The sequence below is a fragment of the Amblyraja radiata genome, chromosome 23 (assembly GCF_010909765.2).
Source record: "Amblyraja radiata isolate CabotCenter1 chromosome 23, sAmbRad1.1.pri, whole genome shotgun sequence".
NCBI classification, from domain to species: domain Eukaryota; kingdom Metazoa; phylum Chordata; class Chondrichthyes; order Rajiformes; family Rajidae; genus Amblyraja; species Amblyraja radiata.
In genome coordinates this window covers 36642719-36649603 of record NC_045978.1, presented here as the reverse complement: position 1 = coordinate 36649603, position 6885 = coordinate 36642719, and the positions used below count along the sequence as shown (strand labels likewise).

Below are 6885 nucleotides of genomic sequence, written 5' to 3'. Positions count from 1 at the left end.
GGAATGGATATGTGATGTTACGGGTCGGAACCCTTCTTAAGTACTGTGTGTGCGGTTCTGGTCACCCAGCTATGGGAAAGATGCCATTAAGTTGGAAAGAATGCAGAACAACTTTGATAGGATGTTACTTGGGTTTGCGGGCTTGTGTTAGATTGGATAGATTGTTTTTTCTTTTATATGGAGCATAGGAGGCTGAGGCGTTTGTTCTGATTAACTTTCCTTGCAGACTGTGTTCCTACTCTGATATAATCTTTAAGTTACCTTTCCTAAGTTAGCCTGATTTTCCCATCAAACCTTTCCAGTAAGCCACTTGGGTTAACCATTTTGCAAACTTAGCCAATTTATCTTCCAGAAATTCCCACTTCACAGGTCAACAGATCAACTTTAAGTTCCTGCTTCAACTTAGCAGTGATCAATATTCGCATACCACTTGGGCCACATCAGATTTTTTAAATTCCAAAACCTGCTCATTTTCCATCTGTTTGTTCTGTAAGTAACTGGTTAATGTGCACAGATACAGAATGAAGAGAGCACAAATGTGTGCATGTTCATTTCTGAAACGCAGCGGGGATATTAATGAGAGGAAAAGAGAGAGAAAGTTGAAGAAGGAGATGGAAAATTGATGGAAAGTTAATGAGCGAGAACAAGGAAAGTGAGTGAGAATTAGAGGGAATGCCTACAAGTCATTATAACTGCATTTTCATTTGAAAGTTTTCCTTCCTCATTAGCACAGTCTCATCTTGAATTACACAATGTAAATGATTCCCACTTCAGTGGAAATAATAGTTTGATTCACTTCCATTTTTGGTGATTTTTCTATCCTTCCATGTGTCGATAACTACGTCACACGAAAAAACTGTGTAAGATGCAATATTTTGTAGAGAATATTTAATAACATTATTAAATAGCACAGTGGTGGTGCAGTGGTAGAGTTGCTGCCTCACAGCTCTTGCAGTGCCAGGGACTCAGGTTCAATCCCGACTTCGGGTGCTGTCTGTACGGAGTTTGTATGTTCTCCCCGTGACCTGCGTGGGTTTTCTCCGGTATCTTCTGTTTCCTCCCAAATTCCAAAGACGTACAGGTTTATAGGTAAATTGGATCGATATAAGTGTAAATTATCCCTAGTGTATGTTGGATAGTGTTAATGTGCGGGGATCGGTAGTCGGTGCTCTAAACCGCAGTGATTGAGTAATGAGGAAGGGTTAGTTAGCAGTCTTGTTGCGCGTGGCCCCATGGGCAAGAGTAACCATAATATGGTTGAGTTCTTCATTAGGATGGAGAGTGACATAATTAATTCAGAAACAAGGGTTTTGAACTTAAAGAAAGGTAACTTTGAGGGTATGAGACGTGAATTGGCCAAGATAGACTGGCAATTGATTCTTAAAGGGTTGACGGTGGATGTGCAAAGGAAGGCATTTAAAGACTGCCAACCTTTCATTCCAAGCATACTTAATGGTAGACATCAAGTTAAAAGATGCATACTATTCAGTACCCATTCAAAAAACTTGGAGATAACTTGGCAGCATTAATTATCGACTATGGCTATTACAGCCAAACTGGTTCCAGATATTCTAACCAGCCCTGGCTATATTAAGGAACTATCGTCATGGCATGTTCCATTGATATTAACGATGACTAATCCATGGGTATAGCTATCACAGCTTTAGCTATTATTCTTTTAGCCGAGCTTGTCATGCAATCCAGATAGATCTACGATTGAAACCATCGCTCTCAGCCTGGACTAAGATCAAGCGGAGTATCTGTTGTTGTTAGTTCTATTTTGACTCGTCCCTTATCAAGGGACCATATATCAATTGATTTGGAACAGGGAGATGGGGAGGGGCTTGCTCTGTCCACTCCACGCATCAACCAGTATTGCAGTACCTTGAAATATAAATCCTCTCTGTTGACTATTTGGTATTCAACACTCTACCCACTTATCTTTAACTTGGCATAGGAGAGTCAGAATGACAACCTGCACCAATTAATGGTATCTACCTACCATTCAACAGTGGCAAATTATATTAAATTAAATTTCTTTATTTATATAGCACATTTTTAGTCAACTTGCATTGACCCCAAAGTGCTTCACATAATTACATCCACACACACAGGCAAAGGTGGGTGAAGTGTCTTGCCCAAGGACACACACAGGCAAAGGTGGGTGAAGGGTCTTGCCCAAGGACACAACGACAGTATGCACTCCAAGCGGGATTCGAACCAGCTACCTTCCGGTTGCCAGCCGAACACTTAGCCCATTGTGCCATCTGTCGTCCCCAGCAAGAGTATTGGGAGTTAGTAGCAGCTGTTCCAGCTACTTAACTTGACCCTTCCATTAAGGCTAGGTGCTAATGTTTAAACTACCCTCACCCAAAACATTGTGGCATATGGACTAATCTGGAGTCGTCATCACTATAGACACTAGGCGTAAAACCTAGTTTGGAAATTTTGAGTACGCTCTATTGGCAAAGCATATTATCCTGCAGTGCACCATTTTGCATGTTCGTTTATAATTAACAACATCACAGTAGTGACATACACAAACCACTTGGGCAGAATAAATCGATATCATGTGACATTTATTTAACAATTGGAAACTACAGGTCGTCAAAAATATACGACCATCAGCAAACTTACCTACTAGGTGAGCTAAATACTGTAAACAGACATATTAAACCCAAGTATTGCTGGAATTACAAAGCAATATGGAACACCCGATATCGATTTCACTGTATTCAATTGAATTCTCCACGTACCAATGTATGTCGCAAGAAACCAAATTTGAGGCAGGGGCAATGAATTCATTCCCACTGAATTAGGAAGCGTGAGGGGGGAATCTAATCTATGTTTTTCCTCTTTTTTCCTACCTCATCAGGTACTACGGCCTCATCAGTCGGGTACTACGCACATGCCATGATAAATTAAACTACTGGATTGCAGGTTTGAAAAGACCATCACTGGGCCTGGATTGCAGAATTGGGAAGACCTCTGCTGGGCCTGGATTGTCAATAGCACTATCAACACAAGGATAGCATCCCATCGCATATCCACTGGGGAACATATTTGGCGAACATCAAGAAGTGGGAAGATACCATTCAAATACAGGAACTACATATTCAACTACAACAAACCTGTACTGGAGTTCTGGCAGGTCTTCACCACAATGAAGGATTCAGCCAGAAGTGCTCTGTCAGCCTACTTAACTCGGGCACCAGGACCACAGGCCATAGGGTACCTCCCGCTGGTGATCAAATTTAGGAGAGGTTAATTCCCCAGACCCAGGTACACCCAAATCTGGGATGTCAGTGTGGACCTGACGTACCTTAGGGGATGGTCACCAGCCAGGTCCCTCACCCTGGAACAGCCCACCCTGAAGGGACATGCTGATGACCTTGTCTCAGCACAAAGAGTCCAGTTCCTCCATCTACTACGATTGGACAATATGATTTACTAGACCGTGTTACATTACTATTAGGGACTGGGCAAACAGAGCAGACCAGGAACATCAGGTCTAGTCATGGAATTCCGGGCATACCCACCTGAACCACGGTTATGTGTCATGACCCACTTATTGAACTACATCGACACAATAAGTAATCCTCGAGGGAGAGAAAAAGCCTTATGGGTCAGCCACAAGAAACGTTATGGTCGGGTGACGAGCCAAACTATCTCAAGTGGCTCAAGCAGGTACTGGGAGTCGCTGGAGTACATATTAACATGTATAAATCTTACTCCACCAGGATAGCATCCACATCAGTGACTAAGAGGATGAACGTGCCAATGGACCACATCCTGGCTACAGCGGGGTGGTCTAGGGAGTATACATTCCAAACTTTTATAACAAACCACTGACAGAACCTGTATCGTTTGCAGAAAAATAATCTGCAAAAATTATATAATTTAAGCCCGGAGGAGCATTTGGTCTTGTTGTTGTTAATAACACCATTATTGTTTTTACAAACAGATTCATGTTTGATTACGATAACATACTTCCTCCCTCAAAAGACTTCGGCAGCGAGTGAAGTATGAACTGTTACACGGTTTGAAATCACAGAGTTTTAAAATCTTCACGTAGTCACTCACGTGACTCCGAAGTAAAATAGTAAGATTAAACGAGAACTTACCAGTTTGAAGTTTGATCTGCATTTTATGAGGAGTTACGATGAGGGATTACGTGCCCTCCGCTCCCACCCTCAATAATATGGGTCAAACTGGTAACTAAGGTGTCCTTTTCTTTACTATGTTTATTTCAATAACTGTGTCTGTCTGTGATTCCACACCGCTGCTTTGAAGTATGTCGCGCATGCGTGTTGAGCGGGTTCTTCACGTAATCCCTCATCGTAACTCCTCATAAAATACAGATCAAACTTCAAACTGGTAAGTTCTCGTTTAATCTTACTATTACAGACTAGTTAGTCTAACATCGGTAGTGGGGAAACTGCTAGAGTCAGTTATTAAAGATGGGATAGCAGCACATTTGGAAAGTGGTGAAATCATTGGACAAAGTCAGCATGGATTTATGAAAGGTAAATCATGTCTGATGAATCTTATAGACTTTTTGGAGGATGTAACTAGTAGAGTGGATAACCAGTGGATGGGCTATATCTGGACTTTCAGAAGGCTTTTGACAAGGTCCCACATAAGAGATTAGTAAGCAAACTTAAAGCACACGGTATTGGGGGTTCAGTATTGATGTGGATAGAGAACAGGCTGGCAGACAGGAAGCAAAGAGTAGGAGTAAACGGATCCTTTTCAGAATGGCAGGCAGTGACTAGTGGCGTACCGCAAGGCTCAGTGCTGGGACCCCAGCTATTAACAATATATATTAATGATTTGGACGAGGGAATTGAATGCAACATCTACAAGTTTGCGGATGACACGAAGCTGGGGGGCAGTGTTAGGTGTGAGGAGGATGCTAGGAGGCTGCAAGGTGACTTGGATAGGCTGGATGAGTGGGCAAATGCATGGCAGATGCAGTATAATGTGGATAAATGTGAGGTTATCCACTTTGGTGGCAAAAACAGGAAAGTAGACTAATATCTAATTGGTGGCCGATTAGGAAAAGGGGAGATGCAACGAGACCTGGGTGTCATGGTACACCAGTCATTGAAAGTAGGCAAAATCCATTGAAAGTAGGCATGCAGGTGCAGCAGGCAGTGAAGAAAGCGAATGGTATGTTAGCATTCATAGCAAAAGGATTTGAGTATAGGAGCAGGCAGGTTCTACTGCAGTTGTACAGGGTCTTGGTGAGACCACACCTGGAGTATTGCGTACAGTTTTGGTCTCCTAATCTGAGGAAGGACATTCTTGCCATAGAGGGAGTACAGAGAAGGTTCACCAGACTGATTCCTGGGATGTCAGGACTTTCATATGAAGAAAGACTGGATAGACTCGGCTTGTACTCACTAGAATTTAGAAGATTGAGGGTGGATCTTATAGAAACTTACAAAATTCTTAAGGGGTTGGACAGGCTAGATGCAGGAAGATTGTTCTCGATGTTGGGGAAGTCCAGAACAAGGGGTCACAGTTTAAGGATAAGGGGGAAATCTTATAGGATTGAGATGAGAAAAACATTTTTCACACAGAGAGTGGTGAATCTGTGGAATTCTCTGCCACAGAATGTAGTTGAGGCCAGTTCATTGGCTATATTTAAGAGGGAGTTAGATGTGGCCCTTGTGGCTAAAGGGATCAAGGGGTATGGAGAGAAGGCAGGCACAGGATACCGAGTTGGATGATCAGCCATGATCAAATTGAATGGCGGTGCAGGCTCGAAGGGCCGAATGGCCTACTCCTGCACCTATTTTCTATGTTTCTATGTAAACTAAACTAAACTAAAAAACTAAACATGTCCACCAGTTGTTGGGGTTACTGACAACAGTTATAACAGATGCTGCTTTCCATTCAAGATATTTTCAGAGTATTTTATTTCTAGCGGGGAAGAAAGGAGTGGATGGAGGCATAATCCCTAAACACCATAAACTGATATAGCATAGTAAAATATATGTTACCTTCACTGCATCTTTCAAAGGAGTACCAAATTAACCAGACGATAGGCACTCAGTGGGTCAGGCAGTGGGCTGACTAAGGGTCTGCTGTCTGAACTGTCTGCTGGGTTCCGACCTGATTTGCCCCAGTTCCTTTCTCCAGAGATGCTGCCCGCTGAGTTGCTCCAGTATTTGTGTCTATCTTCGTTAAAAACCAGCATCGGCAGTTCCTTCCTGCACATCAAATTAGTCATGTTTCCTTTTTTCCTCTATAGCTCTGTATTCTCCCTCACTCTGAATATTAATTCAATTCCATTTCAAAAGGCACAACACCTTTTCAGGCAATGCTGGTGTGAAACAGATCATTACAAGTTCTCACTGTGACATTTTTATTACCTTCAGATTTAACCCTATGTTTTTCTGTTACCAACACTTCTGCCAAGTACCTATTCTGCTCTAAGGAAAACAAGGCCACCCTTTCCTGTCTCGCCAACCCCAAATTCACTGAGCCCATTAAATAAAATAGTAAGATTAAACGAGAACTTACCAGTTTGAAGTTTGATCTGTATTTTATGAGGAGTTACGATGAGGGATTACGTGAAGAACCCGTTCAGCACGCATGCGCGGCATACTTCAAAGCAGTGGTGTGGAATCACAGATAGACACAGTTATTGAAGTAAACATAGTAAAGATAAGGAGACATCAGTTTATGAATTTGACCCATATTATTGAGGGTGGGAGCGGAGGGCACGTAATCCCTCATCGTAACTCCTCATAAAATACAAATCAAACTTCAAACTGGTAAGTTGTCGTTTAATCTTACTATTTTACTTCGGAGTCACGTGAGTGATTCCGTGAAGATTTCAAACTCTGTGATTTCAAACCGTGTAACAGTTATTAC

General features: G+C 42.2%; 1 pseudogene; it reads left to right on the top strand.

Moving 5' to 3' along the window:
* The first annotated feature begins 1724 nt into the window (after positions 1-1724).
* On the top strand, positions 1725-1903 carry LOC116986533 (annotated as a pseudogene).
* The last annotated feature ends 4982 nt before the right edge of the window (positions 1904-6885 follow it).